Raw genomic sequence first — 23,958 nt, 5'->3', positions numbered from 1 at the left:
GGCATTTCTGGGAATGAGCACACCAGCACAAACAGCATAATGATGGGATGTATTAATGCTGAACCAGTGTCAATGAGACATTACCATCAATTTAAGCAGGCAGTATGGCTGATTTATAAGCCAATATATAACCAAATATAGCACAGGAGATGTTTGGAAAAACAAGTATGTGAAATAGGCATGACAAATAGAAAAGCTTTATTAAGGGATGATTTCTGTGATCTCTATCTCCCAGAACAGTGATATTTTAACATCCTCATCCAAACAGGAATGCAGATAAACAGGCTGTGAACTCATCTTGTTGCCCTGTGGTTTGTGCTTTGACAGAAATGACCAATGATTTTTGTACATGAGTAAAATGTTTTCACTTATACCTCTGACTGGGGTCTGCTAGGGCAAAGTGGTCACTCATCAAGTGACCTTGGAGGGCCTAATCAGAGGGATAAATCTAGTATGTAGTAAAAACAGTTGTCTGAGCAACCTATTCAACCCAACTGACCGGGATTCTTACAGGAAATACTTCAGCACACTCTCTGGCAATGCAAAACAAAATAAGAAAAAATGTGGGGGCAGAGTCTTCATGTCAAACTTGTCACCTAAGGCTGATGAACCCCAGTGTAAAAGCTAAAGAAAATAAGTACTAACCTGTGAATAGTTCAGCCAGGCAAAAGTGAATATGCAGTTGGCATTTACATTAAAAGCTCTAGTCTGCGTTTATCTGTCTCCTCATTCCCTTTAAAAAGAAAATTTTTTCCACCAAAAAGGGCTCAGCCTTATCTACCCAATATAGGTGGCTGTTTTAGATACTGTGTCACAGACTCAATTCGGACACTTAAGGCTCTTGGCTTGTTACAATCATGAATGCAAATTAGTCAGAGACAAAATCATTTAAGTTGGGCAAAATCACTTTTCAGGTGCCGTGTGTTTTTCCAGTTATCACTGCAAGTCTCCATAACGGATTATACAAAAAACTGAGTATTTATGCACTTAAGTGTTTAATGCAGCCCCTCTATGTCTGTCTCCAGCCAGGGCTGACAGTCACACCCCGCTCCACACAGCAAACACGCCGGGGTACCACCAGCCTCCTACCTTGGCTCCATCCACACTGATAATCCGATAGCTGTTTCTCGTGCTGTCATAGAAGTAGGAAACAGTTACAGCCTGCTTGCTTGCAGGAACCCAGTTCTTCTTCGTGCTGGGGTCAATTTGGAAGACATGGGCTCTGGTGGTGAAGATGGGCTGTTCTCTGGAATAGGGAGGGACAGGAGAAATGGATGCATGAGTCTGCGGAAGATGAAATGTTCCAGAAGCCCAGCCTTGACCAGGCATGTTGAAAGCACAAGGCAGAGAGTGCCTGGCAATCCCCCAAACGAAAAGACAGAGCAGTGACTCTGCCAAGCCATGATCCAGCCTTGGTTACCTCTCCCTGGCATCACTAAGTGACATTCAGCACCTGAAGTTACTGCCATAGCCTGAGAAACAATCAGCTTTTTTCTCCCTGCATTATACTAACTCAGTACCCACCCCTTCCTCAAAACACTTATTTGCAGGAAAGGACATTCACATGCATTCTTTCTTTTCCCATCCACATATTTTGCCAGAAGCAACAAGCCCCCCACAGCTGGATTTCCTCCTATCAACATTCCTGTTAACTGCTGCCTACAGCCAGGGCTCCTCTGTGGATGCACCAAGGACCCCAGTGACCTACAGGCATGGTACAATTACTGAAATATTAATCTCTCTCCTCAGGATCCCACTGCTCTGCGGATGTGCATGAAAATTTCATCAGATGCAAACCAGTCAATCATCCTGGGAAGCAAGGGGAAAAAAGAAACACAACCAAACCCCAGAGCTGATATATATATTGCCTTTTAGTTCAGCTCTCAGTGGATGATGTACCACCCCTGATACCCCATTCCTAAGCACCAGCTCTCCTTGGATGTTTTTCTCATCAAGAAAACTGTGCACACAGTGGAGAGGTTTTGTTTTACCATCAACACGTGACAATGCAAATCACACATAAAGCAGAGAAGACAAAGGACCAAAAGAAACAAATGTCATACACAAAAAGTCATCCAGGCTAAAGATCAGAATTAAGACTTACTTAAATGCCATAAAACTAAATTCACTTCCAACCAGACCTTTAATCCAAGTTTAGCAGTAGAAGTGAACTGCAAATCAAGCTCTGCTGCGCTTTTATATACATTTTTATGCTTCTGGTTCCTAAAAGCTGCAGTATATAATGTTCTGTATTAAGTGTACTGCTCAGTATATTCTTATCCCATACAAAATATCATATCATGAATAGGTACACTTGACAGAATTATGACAGGATTCAAAAACTATTGTACTACAAGAGTTACCACCTAGAATGTTGACCACATGGAAACTGAAAAGGCTGCCAGGATGAATTTTGCACAAAGCAAATGAAAAGAGGTAGGCAAAAGGCCAGAAAGATCTCTTGTTCTCATATGCTATTCTTTCTTGTTCAAAAAAATAATTATCTTCTATTATTCTCAGTCCCATAGTTTTGGAACTATGTTTTTATTATTATTTCTATAATCTTCAGCTCCTTGTATAGCCACCTGTGCATTTTTTGAACACAACAACTTCAGATACCGTATGTAGGAACCATATAAACCCTCACACATGATCTTAATCATTGCAGTTAAATTAAAATTGAGGGGAGAAAATTTGCAAATATCAAAGAGATAAAGTGATTTAAGAGTAGAATTAGCTCAGTGGAGTAATGGAGTGAACTAGTAAATCCCAGCAAGGCCTCAGGAGGGAGAAAATAAAACAGTGGTTTTCTCCTTGCAAGACTTATGCAGAGTTCTACATTTTTCCATTTCTGGATGGACAGCTGTGCTGAACCATGTAAAATACTTACTTGAAATACAATGAAATTAGAATGGGACTGTCATGTTACAGCTGTCAAAGAGTAGCATTTGCTTCAGTTCTTCCTTATCAGTAACTCACTGAACCCAGCTCTCATTTCACAGGCTAATATCGATGCCATCCTCAGCTGGGAGGAAAGAAAGGGCAGGTCTCCATTTAAAAGTATTTCCAACATCCATTACACTGGATTAGCACTGTAACGCCCACGAAGGTCATGGAGTTTGTCTGCAATAATGAATGCAGGGAGGGGAAGTTTCTTGCAAGCTGCTTAATCTTAAAAATATGTACTTTCCCCGAGTGAAGGATGATTTTGAATTTATTTTGCCTTTTACTCAGTTCTCTATTTTTAGTTGATTCTACTAAAAATTGGTTTTGCTACAGTAATATGACCTAAATATCACAGTTTAAACTTTCCAAAGTTTCCTCCATGCAAACCTATTCCACAAACAACTTTAACTCTGTTACATCATCTTAATGATACCAGAAAACACTGTTAAAACTATGCCTGGCCTCTTTGCTGCAGGAGCAGTAAGCATATAAATTAAATCTGGAGATAATAGAAGTAGAATGAAGGAAAAAAACCCACAACCATCTATCTCCATTTCTTCAGGAGTCTTGAAGCAGCTACTGCTGTCAACGGGAGCTGTATACATGTATCCAAGTGGATAAATTAATGGATAATGAAGCTCAGGGCTTGAGATAGCCAAGTATCCTTTCACATGGGGCTTTTATTAAGAAGTAAAGGCAAAATCTACGTTTCTGACTTCTTATTATTAAAAAACGACGAAACCCCCCCCTGCATTTTGTGTGTGCAAACAGCAGCTGTAACACTCACAGTGATAGTTGCTAGTTGATAAATCATTAAGAATAAGAAAATGCAATGTGTAAACTTAAGCATTTTAACTCATTTGAGGTAAGTGAGCTGTTGACCTTCTGTTGAGACTCAGATTTGGAAGGGCCAGTTGGATGCTCCACCTGCCTCTGACCTTTCTGCCATAGGTGGCTCTACAAGGCAGCAAAGCCCCAGGATTGATCTTTGACCCCCTGGAGAAAAGGAAGCACCCCCAGGACAAAGCCTCCTGGATTTCCCAGTGTTGCCTCACAATAATTAAGAAGATGCATTTCTGTGGCTGTGTCTGCCCTGCTGCAGGTCTGTGCTCAGCTCTTGCTCCAAGGAGCCCAAACCCACTGCCAGGGCCCACGAGCCAGCACTGGGAGCCGGTGCCACCACACCTTCCCACACACCACAGCGGGTTGGGAAAGCCAACAGCACTGAAAACTCCAGTGGTAAAGCTTTTAACATGGGGGGGAACATCCTTCACTACATCCCAAACTCCTTTGACCACTGAGGCACACACAGGCAACTATAAAACTGTGGCACTCAATTTTCAAGTGAAACACTGAATTAGTTACTTTTAAAACACTTTACCAGGGCCCTACAGAGCTCCACACGGAGACGGATTATTCTGTGTAACTCACTTGCAGCTTTTGACATTCAAGAAAGCACTTTACTGGTAGAGTAACAGCTTTGTTTCCCAGTGTTCCTTTCATTTTCGTTTTATCAGAGATTTATCAACTTTTATGATAAAACAGCAGCAATGCTAACTCGAAGCTCCTACAGCACATGCTGCATGGTTTGAGCCCCGTGAGCTGGTCCTTCCATGAGGCTGCCAGTTTGCCCGGGGAGGCAGGGAGCAGCAGCACTACCAGCTGGGCTGTGGACCTGCACATCAGAAGGCAAAGAGAATTTATGAATGTTTAAAATCTCATTAATTTTAACCAAAGTTGTTAATGATTGATTAAATACTCTTTAAAAAGAAAACCAACTGTTTAAAAATCAATTAGACAGTAACATCCACTGTTTAGAGTAAAGTTGCTCGAAAAGTAGAAAATTACACCTAAAAGTTCTTTGTTTAGTAATGTAATTTAAGACAGAAAATGCTTTTTATTATTAAATATGGCAAGCATGTTTCATAAATATAATCGCAATTTTCAAGTAACGGTTTACATATTTTAGTCGACCTTTAATTTCTGTCCTTGTGTCATATGAGATATCTCAAGTAAAAAACAACCATTCTCCATCAATGTCATCAACCTTTTCTGAAGAATTTAGAAAGTGAAAACCGAGACTCTCAAGCTAACTAACTGCTGCACAGCTGTGAGAGATGCAGCATCACTTTCTGGTTAATACATAACCACGCCAAATTTTACAAGCGTGTGACTAGCTGCAAGCCATGTGTTCTACATTACTCTTCCTAATCAACGGGAATGAGCTCTCACCCAGGAAAAGTTCAAATTATTTAATTTAAATTTCCTTGTTTATCACTTGAATCATGAGCACAACCAGTGATTTAAATCACTTCAGCTGTAAAGAGCCTCTGCTGACTGGCAGCCAGCACCCTAAGGGCTGTGGGATGCTGGTGGAGCTGCAGCATGGAGAGCCCTGGCTGGGTGGACAGCCGGCATCTGGGAGAGCCGGGACCCCGGACCCAGCCACGCGTGGGGCCACGTGGAACCAGCTCCAGCTCTCAACCAGGCACTGATGATGTGAACACTTCTGTACTGGAGCAACCCTTTCTGGTAGTAAATACAACACAGTGACTCACGTGGGTGGCTGTGGGATCAGCACTCAAATACTTTTAAATGCACAAAGCGTCCAGTGCACATCGGATGGATGCACTGACTGCACAGTAAATAGAACAAAGCAGGTCCTTTAACTTTTGTAGGATCTGGAAGATCAAATATAGTTGTGACAGGAGCTCTGGTACTCCACCAGAGGCAAAACCACTATTTGCACATTTTGCTAAAACTTTCATTAGCGGATCACTTAAAATTTCTGCGATGAGGATTCCTAGTTTGCAGGACAGGATTTTTTGTGCTCTCCCGACACTAACAGTAGACAGTCTTGCATTTGCTGTCTAATAATTGAAATAAAAATATTTTTTGAAAGCACACATCCTCATATATCTGCCATTTGGTGGGGGATGCACATGGCTGCAAACAGTGCATCAGCATAGATATTTTCAAACGTGGTGCTTCCTGCTACAGACCAGCATTGTGCACACACTGAGCTTTATACTACCTGACAGCGCCAGCAATCTGCAGTGATTTGCTGTAACAAGTATTAGATAATGAGGATCTTTCAAGAAAGAAGAGTAGCTACAAATGCAAAATCCTACTTTGTGACATATCCCCTATCACTGGTCGTGATACAAAAAAATTTATTTGCTAAACACAACATGATAAACTTGTTGTTAATAGTTCTTTGGATTGAATATCACTACTACTGCCTGACAGTGCAATAAAGAGTAAATCCTCTATGTACATCTTCACATATCATAGTTTGGAATGCCATTTGTATTTATTTGTGATTGTTCAAAAACAAGCAATGTTGCTAAAAAGAAGAGTGCTCTTCCCATACCACCCCTGCCCAGGCATGGCTTTCACACCAGCTGCCCTCAACTCCTGTATGGCAGTGGGACAGGCACGATACCAGCTCCCAAAGCCACCCAGCATTACCAGTGCCTCTGATTTCCCCAACATGCATGCACAGGTCGAAAGGCTAATACATATTAGAGAGGCAAACCCATGCCTTTGGTCCCAAACAAAACTGAGTAACTGTATCCTACCCCTTGAAAGCAGCAAGCTCTCCAATCACTCCTCCAAGACCCCAAAAGTCACTGAATGTCCCCCTTCAGCCACAGCAGTGCCAGCATGGGGGGTCCCAGGGTCCTTTAGGGTGCACAGCTGCCCTGCCAGGCTGCTGCTGCCTTGCCTTTCTAGGTTTTATTGCTGCACGATGGCCCCTGAGCTCACAGATGGAGATTTTTCTCCTATTTGGAATACTCAGCTCGATGAAAGTCCAGGCAAGTTATGATGCCTAAGAATTACCTGTGAAAATACTGTTTCATCTACCCGTAACTCTCCTCACTAGTTCATACAAACACATCTCAAATTTCAAAAGACAACCAACCTCTCTCCCCAAAACACCAAAATCCAAGTAAAGGTATTCCTCTGATGAAGGCATAACTGCTGTGGACAGAAGTTGCAGTTCATGGTGTCACACGCTGCAATACCGCAATCAGTACAGCGGTTGCAGTTTATGCACAATACTAATCTTTGCTTCAAGCAAAAATGAGAGTCCATTATCCTCCAGCCTGTTACCTCTACATGTTGGACACTTGGGCCATCTTGGATAAAATCTTTTTAGAAAAAAGAAAACCACAAAAATTAGCTTCGTAATGATGACCGAGAACAAAGTCAGAGGACCCCTTCTCACTTCTCTGTACACACTCCAGTCAAGACAAGTGCATTCCCCTTACACTCAGCACAACACAGCAAATTCAGCTGTCTCAGCCCAATCCCTGAGATACTGTCACCTCAATGCCCATCACTGCCCAGATCGTGGCTGGGGGAAGGGACCAGGACAGCAGGCTGGGCTCACTCAGCACAGGCTGAGCTGGGGAGAGGTGAACACTAAACCTGCACATTTTTTGGATGTGATAGCAGCAAACTGGCATTTTGCTCCCTTCCCAAATTGCCATATGCTAATTAATCCAGGTCACTCAGATCTCGTCAGCTGCCACAGGCAGGTTCTGGTGCTGGCTGCCAACCCACACAACTAGCAGAAGCAAGTAAGAGCCTGTTTCGACTTGCAAGGGTGCAAAACTCAGCATGAGGTGAGCAGGTGGGTAATGGCTCCATTTTACACCTGAAGAAACAGCCAGGGAGAGCGAGATGGCATCCCAGGATAACAGAGACACTAGCAAGCCTGGAAATAAAATTAAATCACCTCATTTTCTCTCTGTAGCTTAGCTATCACTATCATTACAGGGCAGTTTTATACCACATCTACTCAGGGAAGTTTTTGACTACCTGAATTTAAAAGGCTAAATCAACAGCTGAATATTCACCACTGAACAAAAGAAAGGATTATAAGAATTAATAGTCTTACAGAGCAGAGAGGAACTATCAGTGGTTTTAAGAGCTGCTCTTCCACACTGTGGAAGAGGGTGGGATGGGATGCCAGCCCTGCAAACCACCCGCCTCCAGCTCCTGTTGGTCCTGCAGTGCAAACAGTCCTTCCTCCTCACACAGGTATTTCCATGGCAAAAATTACTTGTAAGAATGGAGACACAACCCTGAGCAATACAAGGAAGAGAAAAGAGGGAGGCTTTGCTATCAATTGTACACAGGGATGGGAAAACTGGCCCAGAGAGATGGGCTGGGCTAGCAGGGGACAGCTGCTCCCAGGTTTTGCTCTTCTTTATTCTCCCTGTGAAAAAAACACCCAGGCACTCCTGAAAGTGCCTTTGTTGGTACTCCCCAGCCAAGCCCTGTCCTCTCAGGTGGCATTCCCTGCCGCAGGGTGGAACTGGGGGTGCACAGAAGGGAATGACTTCTGGAAAACCCAGACTACTAGGACAGAAATTACACTGCTCCTAGAAAGAGAGAAAACAAGGAAGAGAAACAGCTATTTTTAAAATAGAATTTACTCCAAGTCCTTCTTTCCAGTCTTTCAGCTGCTGAAATGCCTATTTTGTAGGCAGACCACTCTCCTCACAATGAGGTTGAAGTGCTGAATCTGACAGCAGTGTTGATCAAAGGCAAGGTCATGCAACTCGTTCAAATATCCAGTCATGATTCTCTGGTGCCCACTTGATACTAGATTTGATATCAACTCACCCGCAGAAATATATGAAATTCATGATAAAAATCCATCTTTTTAGCTTACTTCACTTATAACCATTATTATTTCAACACAATATAATGAGCAAAAGTGCTTCTTGCATTTGTAGAAAACATAATAGTGCCAGTTACTTAGACAGAAAAAAATAAGAATACAACTAGCTAGCTAAAGAGGAATTGTCTGTTAAAAGCACAGACGTTAATTAAACTAATTTTTGATCTGCACCTAAGTAAATCCAAAAGAATAAATCTTGAGGACAAAAGCTCTCAGCGTGAAAATCATTGTAACATCTGTGAGGTCTCACAATACCACTACGCCTTTATGAAGTCAATATACAAATTAAAAGCCTTAACTCAGGCAGTGAGAAAGCTCACACTTTATTTTGGGGCTATCTCCAGAGGTCTATTAACCTTTCAAGACACTGCGAATAAACAATTATACGCAAGTGACAGGAACTGAGAAGACCTTGAACTAATCCTTCATAGGTAAGGTTATTTATTGGAAAAAAAAGAAGTTGAGACACATGAGTATAAAACTGGTTGTGTAACTCTGACCATTTCGAGATTTTTCACGAGAAGGCATTGAAAAAGGATCCATAAATCTGCACCCTCAGTAACGTTTACACTGCCTCCTATTTGCATACGTATAAATTCAAACTCCATATTTTGGAAAAAATACTTGTACTCTGTTTACACCCAGCACCTCTCCTACCCTTGTGACAAAAGAGTCTGGATCAGCACATGAACAGCCCCCCAGAGTCATCCTATTTTTCTTGCTTGGTTAAAAATCACCTCCTCTGTGTTCACTCCAGCTTCAGTGGAGTTAATGCTTTTAGCACAGCCTCCTATGTGGCACAATGTTTGTGTTGTAATATTTCAGTGAGAAATGCCATTGTAAATTGAAAGTGTAAATCCTGGACTGGAGAGCACAGGCCTGTAGGAACAGAAGCACATTCTCCCCGTGCTTTGTCTGTAGTGCCCACCTCAGGGCACAAGGGGATGTCACTGATCCCAAGCTCTGGATCACAGACCCGCATACACAGACCAAAATCTACCCCATGTAGCTGGCACTGGGAAGGATGAAGCACCAGCACACACCGGTCTTGTATTTTACATGTTCAGGGCTGCTCTGGAAAGCTTTCAGCGAGCTCTGTTACAGCACAAAGGCAGCTGGAGCAGGAGGGACCCCATAGAAGCTCATTGTGGTGGGATGTACAGGGCTGAACCAGCCCAGGGGTTCCCCATGTGCAGGAAACACTCAGCTCACCCCCACAAGGCACACATCAGCCTCCACTGCTGTCACAGAAGGCCAGCAGAAACTGGACAAAACCACAGCTCTGCAGCCCTGTGCCACCATCAGTCTTCCCCTGCACAGATGAAACACTATAGGGGCTGCCTGGTTTGTTTTACAAAGGAGAAATAAGAAGCCAGTGTACAGACCTGAACTGCACCAAGCAGAATACAAAAAGAGACAGTACTCCTGAGAGCCCTCACTCATCCCACCAGCAATGCCCAGGACCCCCCAGCACTGGCCTTGCCAGGGAAATGAGGTACCAGCAACCCCAGTCACTCCTGGGCTTCCTCACCCCCTGTCAGACATCAGACACATCTGCAGTTGGCACTGGAGAGAAACAATCAAAGAAGAGAAATAATGCAAACACACTTTCAAAGAAAGAGAATAGTTTATTTTGCATTTGTAAACCAGCAGAAAATTCCTTTAACATGCTAGTGGAGTCTTTTATTGCTACTTTTAACTCTTTGCACTTCTGCATGGCAGAAGGCTTGGGGTACTTTGAGGCTGTACATGCTATTTGGTGTTTATTTACGAAATGAAGAGGCTAAATGTCAGAGGATATACGTCCAAAGCACAGGTATCTGCAAACAGAAGGCTGAAGTAAAACACAATGTGTTTGTCCATGTAAAACCCACTGACACCACCAGGGCAGCATCTTTATGTTTTGGACTTTTTCTCCCCCAACCCCCGTGCTATAGGAATTTGCATGGCTGATGAGGTTATCTTTGCACAAAGCAATCTGAAAACTTGATTTCAATCAGTGGCATAATCAAAGCCTCACTATTGCAAAATAATATGATTAAAGACTCCATTATTTCAAACGCCACAGCACTAAGCAGATCCTTGGAGGGGAGTACTTTTGTGCACTAATCCATGCATGTAATTATCGATATGCTTTCCCATGCCCTATTCAAATGCTCTCCCCTGAGGCTTTTCTTCCACTTACACTAGGGAAAAAAAAAAAAAAAGCCAATCAGTTCAGTTTAAAGAACAAGTTGTATAACTCTTTTTGATCTACTGCCTGAAGGATCAAATAAGGAATTCTACCAACCATAATGTCAGAAGCAAACGATAGGGCTTTGCTGGTCCTGATGGCCACCAGCACGTGCTGGAGCACAGGCAGGGCAGGGCAAGTGCCCCGTGCTGGGACATGCTGCCACCAGAGCACCTGGGCTAATAACGCACTCAGGGCTGAGTGCTTCCTTAGTCTTCAAGAAAAGGGGTGCAAACAGATGGCTTAATACAAGGCTGCACGTCTTTAATGAAACTTAAGGATGTAAAAATTAAAAGCAATTAAAGGATAAGCAATTTGCTCTGTAAGAGATTAGAAAAATGCAATCCAATGCCCACGTGGGGTTTTCAGTATGTGTATCGACTTGCCTGCGCTGAGAACACCACCAGGCTGGCAACAGCAACAGCACTGCCATGTTTAAATTGATTTGATGCTACCAGAGCAAGCCATCTAGAAGACAAAAATCACCAAAGGTAGTCAAGAGCACCAAAGATAGTGTATTAAAAACAGTAAAGAGAGGTTCAGTGCAAGCACAGCCCTTGTGCTCACAGCCAGGAACCCCACAGCTGCAGTCAGGCAAGGGCAAGGTGCTGGACACAAGCATGGCTACAGCCAGCCTCACTCCCCACTCAATGCAGTTTAAATTAGACTGTCTGAAAAGAAGCAGATTTCAATTTTCTGGTGATTTTAATAGACTAATAGAATCAACAACCAGAGTGTGCTGGTTGCTGGTAATATGCAGGCAGCACCTCTTCTGGAACTGAGGGACAGAGTTTTTGAAACTCATGTATCTCCTAGCAGCCAGTAAAATAACATGACACATTTCTTCTGCTTCCAGTTAAAACCACAAAGGAAATTTCAAACATTTAGAAGCTAACATTATTCACTTTGATCTTTAAAAATATAACACCATCTGTTACCATCAGATTTACAGTACAGATCTCAGATATGTACATTATTTGTTGGTATAAAAAGCTGTCAGCAGCCCTAGCGCAAAAGCAGCGATACTGTGGTAATCTCCTGAGTTTCACAGAGAAAAACTACTAATTTGAAAAGCATAACCAACAGGTTATTCATGAGAAACATAGTATCTGCAAAACAAACACCACTTCCCTTGCCACAAAACCCACAAACCCAAGCCCCAACAGCTTGCTAACACTGCAAACTGTGCATATTTGCAGGTAATATTGGGAGAAACTTATCCCAGAAGTTCCTGAACCTCAATAGCCAACTCTTTCTGATCCCTGCAGTCCTGCTCCCTTGGCACTTCTGATTTCTGCATGTCAATGCCTCCAACTTTGTGTGTTACATGAGATACAGGTTATATGAGGTGTGGGCTATGGAAGGATTTAATTTCAACTATCACCACTTTTCATGCTATGCAGGTTCCATAACTACGTGTTATAATGCAAATATGCCAAAAAAAATTACATTCTCCTGTCAGCAGAATCTCAAAAACTAGTGTGGGCTGGGTGAAAATTTGTAGAATAAACAAGACATAGCACACATTCCTATTATAAACTTATTATGCAAGATGAGTTTGGGTAATAAACAAAACCTAATAAAAAGTTCAAGTTATTTTCTGGATATTCCAAATCTAACTCCAGTTTCAAGGATATGGCAGTTCTGAGGGGCCACGCTAGGATGCCTGCTGGGGTGAGATTGGCAGGAGTAGTCAGAAGTCAGAACTTTATACTGTCAGATCATCAGGAGCTTTAAAATGAAAAGGTCTTGACCTTTTCTTAAAAAAAAAATTATTCATTCTTCTGAAAAGCCAACTTCTCGCTTTTCTGATGTCAAACAAGAAGCCTTGAAAATAAATTCTTACCTGTATGATGCAAATTATGACATTCCTTGTGTTTGTAATATTTAGCTTTTTGTGCCTTGGAAATGAATACAACAGGAGAGGACATAATATTTTTTTCCCCTGTGACACACTCTGTCCTGCTGGTATCTCTTGATTGAACAACTGCAAGTAAATCTTTCTTTTCCTTATCAAATTATGGTCTGTTAGACATAAAGAAATCCAATTAGTGCTGCAAAAATTAAGGCATACCATTTCCTCAGTCTCATTTACACCAATATAGACTTTTTTCTTTGTGTCAAGGGTGAAGGACACAGCTGAATGATGGGATTTTTTCCATCTCATTTATATATTGATGTAATAAGGGCAGACAGGTAGGCCCTATGCAAGTGCTGATTCTGTCAGCAGCCGAAGTTGCCAGGACTGTGAATGTTGTCACTTATAGATTGATAAATGGACTACATGGACTAATTGTATTCCAGCATCTCTGGACAGATGGCAAATCTTACAGCCATATGGTGATTATTTCCACTGAGCTGAAAGTATATTAACACTTACCAAAATGTTTGAAATGATGAGATGATCTGAAATAATTTTTCCATGAACTGGGATAAAAACAATGGGCTTGGATGGGCTGGCACGCTGGGGCTGGGCTCTCTCCCAGGATTCCCGTTCCACACAGGCTCCAGGGCCTGCGGGTATCGCAGTTATTGATGAAACTGGCTGTGTGCTGGGTCCTCAGCTGGAGCTCAGAGCCTGTGTGAGCGCCAGGGGACTGTGGGACTCATTTTAGCTCTTCTGCCTTGCCCTTATTTAGTTGCCACTATCTGCTGCTTGATACGCCGGCTGCCCTGTCAGCTGGCAGCACTGACACAAACACTTCCTTTTCCTAGTATTTTTTTTCTCATTCCTTTTCTTCTCTCTGGTTGAAAAGAAACCGCAAATACACTGGAGGAACTGAACACAGGGTCTCTGGACTAGGACTGACCGAGCAATGTGCACCTGCAGCCCAAAAAGCCAGTCGTATCCTGGACTGCATCCCAAGAAGTGTGACCAACAGGTCAAGGGAGATGATTCTCCCCTTCTACTCTGCTCTTGTGAGACCCCACCTGGAGTATTGCATCCTGGTCTGGGGCCCCAACATAGGCAGGATGTGGAGCTGTTGGAATGAGTCCAGAGGAGGCCACAAAGATGATCAGTGGGTTGGAGCACCTCTCATATGGAGACAGGCTGAAAGAGTTGGGATTTTCTGCCTTCCAGTACCTAACGAGACTACAAGAGAGCTGCAGAGCAACCTTTTACATGGACATCTAGTGACAGAACACGGGGTAATGACTAAATGCTGAAAGAGGGCAGCTTTAGACTAGATAATAGGAAGAAATTCTTTCCTGTGATGGTGATGAGGCAGTGAACAGGTTACCTAGAGAGATTGTGGCTGCCCCATCCCTGGAAGTGTTCAAAGCCAGGTTGGATGGGGCTTTGAGCAACCTGGTCTAGTGGAAGGTGTCCTTGCCCATGACAAAGTTGGAACTAGATGATCTTCAAAGTCCCTTCCAACTCAAACCGTTCTATGACTATACATGCACTATATACATTTAGTTATCCCCATGTCTGCTCCCAAAAGAGGAATTAGCTGGGAGGGGACAGAACTACGCCCCAGCAACCCTGTAAAACAAATCAAACCAGCTGGATGGTGACAAGAGGCTCACCCTGCTCACTGACAACTTTGTGAGCCACTGCTAAGGTCTGCAGTGCTCCTTCAGCACAAAGCTGGTAGCTCGGCGTGTTTACCAAATGCAAGTAAAGCACATCACGCTGACACACATCCCAAAGACAACACAAAATGCTTATGACTGCATCCTTTACTGATACTTTTGCTGTGGGGCTTTGAACTTTTTATGAGATATATGCAGCAGTGAATTCATCCTTCTAACAACGGGACAATACATGCAGGAGACATGATCCTCTTTGGATCTGAGTTACTGCTTATTTATACCAAAAAAATGTGAGCAAAATGAGCTCAAATTCTAGAGAGATGTTTATGCCAGAATAACAACCTACATTACACAATTTAAATTATTTTTTTGCTTCATTTTCAGAACAAAATTCTGAACATTTATTTGTTTTAAAATAGGATTAAAAAATAACATTTTATATTCTGCAGTAATTTGTTTGGCATGTACGCTCATGGTAGGTAAGTTCTTGGTAGCAGAAACAGCCACCTCCCTTGCTGGAGGAGAAAGTTCATGTACCAGTTTCCCCTACTTGCCATAAGTAAAATACAGCAAGTCAAAAGATAGAAATTGCACTCTTCGTAGTCCCTGTGATCTAAAATTAGTGCCTGGTGTTGGTATGCAGAATGGATCGAGTACTCGCTCAGCCACTGAGGATAAGGTGCCAACTGGTGAGAAATTCTTACTATGCTTTTCACACATTCACACTTTAGCACCCTAAGAATTAAATCGACTTGATTTGTAAGGTCTCTATTACAGGACTCCCTAAACACAGTTTTCTTTTAGGAAGCTTTACCACCCCTGAAAGGCAGCGAAAGAGCATTCTGGTGGCCCACTTCTCCCTAGACAACCCAGACTTGCCCTGTGTTTTTCCATGTGCCTCCAAGCCAACACTTTGACCCAGGCTTGGAGCTGTTGCCACCCTGGGCACCAGCCAGGCTGTCCTCCCCCCAGGCAGCAGCAGCAGCTCCAATGTCACCGCAGGGGAAGGAGAAGTGCCAAAAGGAGATGGAAAAAGAAAAGAAAGGGAGGAAAAGTAACTTAACTGCAAGGTGCAAAGTTTGGACCAATCTGTTTAACTCATGGAAATCAGCTGTTCTTTTATGGAATAACAGACAGCACTGAACCATCCCAAATCGTTCCCAGCAGTTGTGTGTCTATTTTCTCTTCTGGCCAATAATTCAGAGGTCATCCTGTATAGCAGTTGACAAGCATAATCCCTTTCCAGTACAACCTCATTCACTTGTGCTAATTCAACAGTTATTGGAAAGAGTGTTGCAAATCAGGGCAACATTACCTTGATATTTAACAAGAGAAGCTGTACAGAGTTGCACAATATTGCCCTCCCTCCTAAGGACAAGGATGCCAATTCATAAGGCAGGGAGGAAAGACCAAGCAGGGAATGCAAAGTGGATTAGATATTTTGATTCCATTCCAAATTCTAAGCTTAAAATATAAAAAACTTTGGCAACTTCTCCCCCACAGAATTTGAAATGCTAATTTCTAACTCAATGGAGAAAAGTTCTTGCGAAGATCTGAACAATACATACACAGGATAATTACTTTGAGGCTGAAAAATTCAGAACAGACCTTCCCTGTAGAGGGAAAAGCAGGTAACCACAACCACAGGAGAGGTGTTTACCTCAGGCTTTGGTCAAGGTGATGAAGGAAGCTGTCCCTACAGTCCTCTGCAAAAACCACAGCCTTTCTCCCCAGAAAAGTCTAAACAGGGCAAAAGAGATTGCTTGGGAGTATCAGACTGCACATGATTATGTCCTTGAAAGATGATGCATCTTCCATAATATGCAATTTTGAAGGTCTCAAAAAACAGATGCTCAGAACTTTCTGTCTGGGGAATGTCTTTGAGGATCACACGGAAACTTTAAAGACATTATTTGTCCTTCAGATCTCTCAAAAGACAAAGTGGAATTTCACATTGTGCACAAACAGCCATTTCCCCGCTCCAAAGCACAGAGGAAGGTGAAAGAGACACAGAGGGGAAAGATAAGCTCCCCAAGGAAGCAGGGACACATACACACTTCTGGATCTGCCTGGGAGGAGATGAGCAGCCTCCCTGTCTACCCCAAATAACTCCCAAACCAACAACTCCCTCTCTGGAGCGTGGGATCTGGTCCTTGCTCCACAGTTTTTGTATTTCATTGTAACTGAGATTAGACACTCAAGCTTTTAATTCAACTCCCTTGAATTTGGGTGGGTGTAGTGAAGTGACAGATCCCTGTTCTCAGTCAAGCCAGTTTCTTTTCTTCTTGAAAAGGACCATAAACCAAATTTGACTGATTTTTATGAATGAGCATTTTTAGAAGATACTTTAAATACAAGTTTATCACCACTATAAACAACGGGCAACTTCAAATTAGCTATCTCCTGTACTGGACTACATAAGCAACAAACAGCTGTCAAAAAAAAAATAATCATGAAAAGAGAGAGCTCTCATTCACCTGTGTGCTGTTAAGTTTTAGGCAACTGAATCTCCTTTATTATTTCAAAAAAGAATAAATTTCTCCCTATCCCAGAGGAGAGAGGATTACTATGACAATCACTGAATTTTATATGTACATGAAGAGAGTCCAAAGATACTTTTATCTCCTTGAATACCCAAGGGCAGCACTTGGGCCCTTGAAGTGCATCGTGCCCATGAGCACTGTGGCACTGTCCTGTCTGGGTAGAAACCTCCTGGCAGGTCAGGGAGGAGTATTTCAGTTTTGGGGTTATCAGGGGATTGGACTACATGAGGGTGTAAGAAGTAAGGGCTTTACCTGGAGGGGCAGTGCATAGGTACACCTATGTACAGGCCACACCACGTACAGACTCATCATAAGACCAAAAAAAAAAAAAAAATCAGATTTGTGGGGGTTTTCCCACTTTGTGAAAAAAGGAAAGTACACAAATGCTACATAGGTGTTTAAGAGAGAGGGTAAAGTGCCTAGACCTCCTTCTTTGCATAAAGGTGGAATGAGATTAAATTGACCAGCTTGTGGCTCTCAAGTTGAGAAATCCCACTTCCAAGTCAAGACACGTACATAGTGGAAGTGTGCTTATGGAGACACAGTAGAATAATCCAAACCGACAGCTCTGGGAAAAAGTAAGTTAACAGGGACTGACGACATCCCCTTCAGGATTGGCATCAGATCATCCTGCATGCCAGAAACTGCTCTATCCCAAAAGGTAGGACCCTCCAAGGGCAATTGTCATCACCTCTCTGCAAGCCAAATGTCTCACTTTGAGGCACAAAGCAAGTTTTTCATCTGCAATTCATACAAAAATTTTATCTATGTGATTTGTAGGACTTGGGGCTGTGGGCAACATGGGGACAACTACACTGCTGCCAGACAGTTTGTCCCACTGTCTGAACTACCCACCAGAAAAGATATCCTGACTCTTCTTTACACATCACCATTTCCAAAATAAATGCTAATAAGGTGTCAGACTCTCCCCACATTTCCCACGCACCCTCCAAGCAGCTCAGCATCCCAGCACAGTCCTGAGAGTTGGCTGGGGACATTTTACACTTCTCATTTCAAAGAACTTCTCCAGCTTTTTTCAAATGCTCTTATTGACAATTTTCAACATCACAAAACAGATCACATGTTCCCACTTAAACAACTGCAGGAAGACATTTTAGATGTGTGCAACAGATTCATAGTGGGAAGCTGGAATACAAAAGCCTGATAAAAGCAGGGAATGAGACAAAGGCAACAAAGTGTTGCTGTTACAGACTACAGAGCAACTCACCAACAGCGGAGAACTTGAGTCAGTCACTGCAATGCAATTAATATGAGGGGAGACTATGCATCTTGAAGTACCACGTTTTCAAAAGCAAAAGTGTTGCTCAACACTCCCCAGCTCCGGCTGCACTAGCTGCACTTCTTCCAGGAGTGAAACAGTAAGTAATGAATACTGAAAAAAAGATGGTCACACCTCCACACATAAAATTAATGTTTCCCTTCAACGCCACGCAAAATTAAAATTTTGTATTTCCATCCCCCGCCCAAAAAATACAGTAGTCCCACATCTGAGGAGAATCTACTGCAAAGTGTTAAGCAGAGGCAAACAACAAGTATTTATTCAGTAAGTACATGTACAGCATTATTTCACAGTCCACAAGGAGGGATCTTCAGTACAAGCAGAAGCAACTCAATACAAGCTGGCTACATATTTTTAAACATATTCCACAGAGGCCTTTGCTATCTTGCTGCACTGAGGTACTAAACGTTGCCTGATAAGAATGCAGTTGTAGGATTATTATTATTATTATAATGAAAATGCTAACAGGGAACAACACTGGCAGCTCTGGAGGGCTCTCCCTGGCCTCTTGATGCGTAGGTAGAAAAGTGCAACTTCTACAGAAAATTTCTTTTTGAATTGCAGCAGGGTTCAAGCTTCTAAATCCTGTAGGCTGCAGTGAAACTTCCAGACGAAAGGAAACAGTTTGTCCCTTCAGGAATTCTTACAATCTTGCATCTTGATAAGCCACGTCAAATAAATAAAATCAGATCAGTGCGTGGAGGAGGCAGGAAAGGAGGATGCAACGCCACTGAAGGGAACAGGCTTTGCACAGTAACCAGCACACACTACTGCTCACACCTCTGTCACCAGGCCCCCTTTTCCCTCTTTCCCCTGTCTCAGATCTGCTCGCTCTTTCTCCACAATAAAGCCACTGTTGTTTTGCAGCTAAAGCTCCCAGTCTTGCCAGCCTTCAACATGAAGCCCACAAATCCTAGAACACCTACACAGCAGAGCCTCCTGCTCCCCTATGAGTCACTAAGCAGGCTGTCCCACTTGCTGATGTCAGCCAGCAACATCCATTTTTTAAAAAAACAAATCCTAAAACACCTCGACCATCAATTATTTAAAATATTATCTTTATTTTAATCCTGACCCCAGTGGCAAAATTCCCATTACGAAGCAATTCAGTGTGATGCAAGAGGATCCAATAGCCTCTAATAGTTGCTACGTCAATGAGGAGTAAGCAGCCAGCTACTCGTGTCACACATGAGCTAAGCACATCCAAGCCGGCAGCAGCGGGCAGATTTCTTTTGCAAACAGGCAGAGAGCAGCTAGGATGTGTCACCAAAAATATAATCAGAGATCAACTGCATCAGCCAATCTCATCTTGTACATTTTGCATGAGTATGTATTACACAATCCCTACTCACACCGTCCCTAACCTGTGCTGGGTGATGTGTGGCTGTGGCGCAGCAGCAACCTTCCCCAATACTAATTGTCTCTTCCCTGACTAATTGCTCTTGCCATTAAAAGTGCTTCTTTAATGCTCAAGCTTAAACACACTTCTCGTCTTCCTTTGAAAGCAGTGCCCTTGTCACATTCTGAGGTTTAATAACAGGATCATCAGCTATTTACAATGTGCTGCTGAATTATCAGAGAAACATAGTTGAAATACGTTCCCTGAGCACATTAACATCCTAAAGAGCTATGGCCAAATCACACTATAAACAAGTCACATGCTGTTTTTGCGGCGCACAAAGTGCACAAAGGTGATAGACAGCATTCAAGGTGAAAGCTGACAGAGATTTGAACATGTAGCAGCCTTCAGGAGTGAGGACCTTCCCACTCTGCACACATCCTATCACAAAGTCAACAGGAAAACCAACAGCTGATTCAAAATTCTTGTGTGTCCTTAAGTGTATGTTCATGGTGAGGCTATTTATCTTAGGCACCACAATAATAGAGCCAAATGAATGAATAAAATGAATACACAGCACTGCAGGAAATCTAGATGTAAAACCAGGCTGATGCCCTTGCTCTTGGGTTCTCGGCAAACTCACTGCCCTTCTCTGCCTGTTTCAGTCACGCTGGGAATATGTTTGAAAGAACAGTTTAAGACACTTGGTCAGATCTTGGATCAGTTAAAAAACTTTCAGTTTAAAGGAACTGAACATCAAATAATTCTTTTTAACATTTCAAATGATGCCATTGTTATCAGGAGACCATTCTCTTTTCAAATAGGAAGAAGGGCTTGAGGGACATCTCAACTTTGTGGAGAATATTTTATTTATAAATTTTTTCTCAAGTGATAATCAAATTAACAGTGGTAATTAATTAAGTTAGCAGCTGAAAGCAACTGGAGTATGATGACTCTTAGCACTGAGTTTTCTTTGTGTTCACTCTCTACAGCACACTGTATATGAGCAAATGTTGGAGAAATTTGCAGCACAGGACTCAAACTAGTTGTGGTACTAGCAGATTTTTCCTATTGTCATTTGCTAAACTTATCTCTAGCAGACCCTACAACATTTTTATAATCTACTGTCAGTATAATCTACTTTCATGTCAGTCATTCCTCCATCATTTCTTTCTGCTACTCTTTTATTAGCTTATTTTTTAATTTCTCCCAATACCATGTTTTACTCAGAGCTTATTCACACAGATTTTTGCCTAAATTCAGTTATGTGCATCTGTCTGCACTGCTATGAACTCCTCACATAATTGTGAGAGGAGACAATGGGGCTTGGATGAAACTCTACCAGAGGTTTGTTCACTCACTTGAATGCAATCACACCAAAACCCTAAGCACACACAGACCATAAGGATCTAGCTATTTGGTCTTTTTTTCCTCTACCCACCCCACCAAGTTCCCTGCCTCTCTAACCTTATTTAAATACACATAAACAACCTAAATAAGGGATTACATACTGTTGAGGTCAGTGGAGCTTTCCCATGCATTTCAGTGAACCAAACATACTGCTCCAGAACTAGAGTTCTCTGGACCTGACTTTTCCACTGGATTTGGTACAGACATCTGTATCTGTACACAGAGATGCCAAAACCTCCAAATCAGAACAGCAGTTGTTTATATTTACTCTGTAAAATGGGAATATCTACATAAGGAGCCAAGGATGTGAAGAATCAAGCACCCCCAGCCAGCTGCTTCAAAAAACATGAGATAAACAGCTTCAGCATCTATCACATCTCATTCCCTTTCCTTGAACAACACCAAAACCAGCTGGATGATGTCTGATATAATCTGCCTCCCCCCCCCAAGCTATGCTAGGAACTGAAATGAAGCTGCTGAATCTCAAAAAAATCTCAAAAAAAGAGCCCCTGAGCTCACAGTACCAACTCAGCTGTGTTTGGGCACATGCTCATCCCAGCCCTGCTTTGAGGAACCCCGGACTGCAGTGAGAGGCAGGTGCCACTCCCAGGGTCCCAGGATGCCTCCTTTCCTCACAGACAGATGGGTTGGCCAAACTTTGAAGAGAGCTGGTGCAAGACTCCCATGGATTTCAGCAGGAGCTGGATGAAAGCCAAGGTGAATTTCCTCTACAACACACTATTCCCTGCCACGGAGCTTCTCAGGCAAAGCTTATCACCATGGTTTCTAAAGTACTGCTGGTACCGGGAAAGTGAACACCCTTCAAAATTAACATCTTCCTATAACATGAGCCTCATCACATCTTCTGCTTCCTTCACCTTCTTCTTCCCTCACCCTCACTCATCATGCCTTTTACTCCCCAAATAAAGCCACGTATTGGCCAATGGACATTACTACTGCTGACAGCAAAGGGGAGAGTGCAAGGCAGACTTTCCTTATCTCTTAAATGTCACTGCATAATAAAAACATTAAACATGCCCTCAGTAATATAGCCCCCCATTGCACCTTTCCATGAATATATTACATGGAGAACAGTTTTGTTCAAGAGCCCAGTCACCCTAAGATGAGGTTACTTCATTGCTTGATCTAGGCTTGGAAACTCATCTTTTCCCACCTTCCTGCTAGTGGGCTCAAAGCCCACCTGGGGGAGGTATGGACTGATCCCAGCTGGAGGGGACTAATTTATCACATTAGCCCACGAGGAAGCAGCAGAGGGAAGACACCTCATGTCAGCCAAAAGAAATGTGTGCTGTGAGCTAGTTCATCACCTGTATAGCACACACTTCTACATGGTTGTACAGCTTTCTGCAATAATTTCTAACAGTCAGAGGCCTCGTTTTAAATTTTATATGATTTATAAAACATATCTAACATTCAATTTTATTGCTAGAGGGTATTTACATTGATTTGAGTTTTAATCCAACAGATAATATAAATAACAGCTTCAGCACAAGTGAAGTGATTTACAGGTCTAATCTAAAGTGGATACTTGTCACACACCTCATAACAAGAAATATTTTGTAATGGAGAGACAAGGAAATACAAAGTTACTACAGAAATGAAAATAGTAAACAAATTTAAACACAGATGAAGCGCTACCCAATACCTCCTTAAATCAGCTAAGACCTAAACCTCAAGCATCTTTATAACTGTATATTTAGCTTACACTGCTTAAATTGAGGTCAAACTATTAGATGAGTAGGTACAGCTCACTAACATCAGAGCCCCTTTCTTGACTGTGATAGCCTTTGGCTTGCAACACCAAGAGACAAGGCAGGTGGCATTTTCAGACAAAGGTTTCTACAGCTGGAAATGTGTTACACTGTGGTTTTCAAATAGCTAAAGTTTAAGCTCTGAGTCTTGAGGTAAACAGCAGCTATCCCATATGCTAGGTAGAAGAAAGTGATGATTTAGGAAAATATTTGTTCCCTTTAAAGTAAACATTTGTCCAGTGAGACCCTTAACAGTGGCTTGACCAATATACAATGGTTTTCAGTCAGCAGGAACCTTCACATTGACTTTAATGGGCACTGAAGCAGATTTTTTTTTTCCTGGACACTTTTTTACAACATTGTTTTCATATCCCCTGTATTACACGCATTAGGGGTTTTTTTAACATGTAAATTACTTTTGTAAAACTTAAACCTAGCTTGCTGCCTAGTAAGTCCAACTAAACCAACAGTTTAAATAGCTCAGCTCACAGCTAATAAGCAATTTAAATAGCTTTGCTTTGCTGAGCTCAAGTAGCTATATCAGGTTTCATAGCACCATCAGTCACTGCCAAATCCATAGGCAGCATTTAAATGAATCATTAGCAATGGTCACCCCTAGGAAAAAAAAAAGAGGAAAGTAAAAGAAAAAATATTTTAAGAGCTAAGAATCAAGTTATTGTAACTATTTTAAGAGCTAAGAATCAAGTTACTGTCACAATTTCTATGAGAAAATGCCCCACGTGTGACACCAAAATGTGCCCAGAAAGCAAATCCCACTGGAACTCCTGGGCCAAAATATATTCTTTCAAGTAAGGAAGACCGAGCTCCGTCCTCTGACCACAACCTGCTTCACAAAGACAGGTGAGTACAGAGGTGCCCATTTCACAGAAGGAAAAGCTAGAGCATGCTGAGGTGAAGGATTTACCAGCAGAGATGGAACTGAAAGGAAAACTGGGGAGTTGCTCCTGTGTCAAGTGTGCTAAGCCACAGCTGCAGTAACGCTACAACAAACACACTTCCAAGTTCTCAGTATCAGAAAGGTGAATGGCAAGACAATGACACGAGACACTGAAAAAATGTACATTCAAAAAACACCTCATCTGCACTCTGTACAGTGTATGAGTGTGTACAGCCCACGCTGAAACCCAGGGAATGAATGATGCTGGGAGCTTGATCTCACAAG

The 23,958-nt window shown here is 42.4% G+C and overlaps 1 protein-coding gene across 1 annotated transcript in view; it reads right to left on the bottom strand.

The window, feature by feature from the left end:
- HOMER2 (homer scaffold protein 2) overlaps positions 1-1,186 on the bottom strand; it is a 39,293-nt gene extending 38,107 nt beyond the window's left edge. Inside the window, exon 1 of the mRNA XM_025894831.1 lies at positions 1,090-1,186. The gene's annotated coding sequence lies outside the window, so the exon portion shown is untranslated. The remainder of the gene's footprint in view (positions 1-1,089) is intronic.
- Positions 1,187-23,958: the final 22,772 nt, after the last annotated feature.

This window comes from Manacus vitellinus, unplaced genomic scaffold (genome assembly GCF_001715985.3).
Source record: "Manacus vitellinus isolate BGI_N305 unplaced genomic scaffold, ASM171598v3 scaffold_16_pilon, whole genome shotgun sequence".
NCBI lineage: Eukaryota > Metazoa > Chordata > Aves > Passeriformes > Pipridae > Manacus > Manacus vitellinus.
Note: the sequence above shows the minus strand (reverse complement) of the source record. Positions and strands in the feature narration are given on the sequence as shown.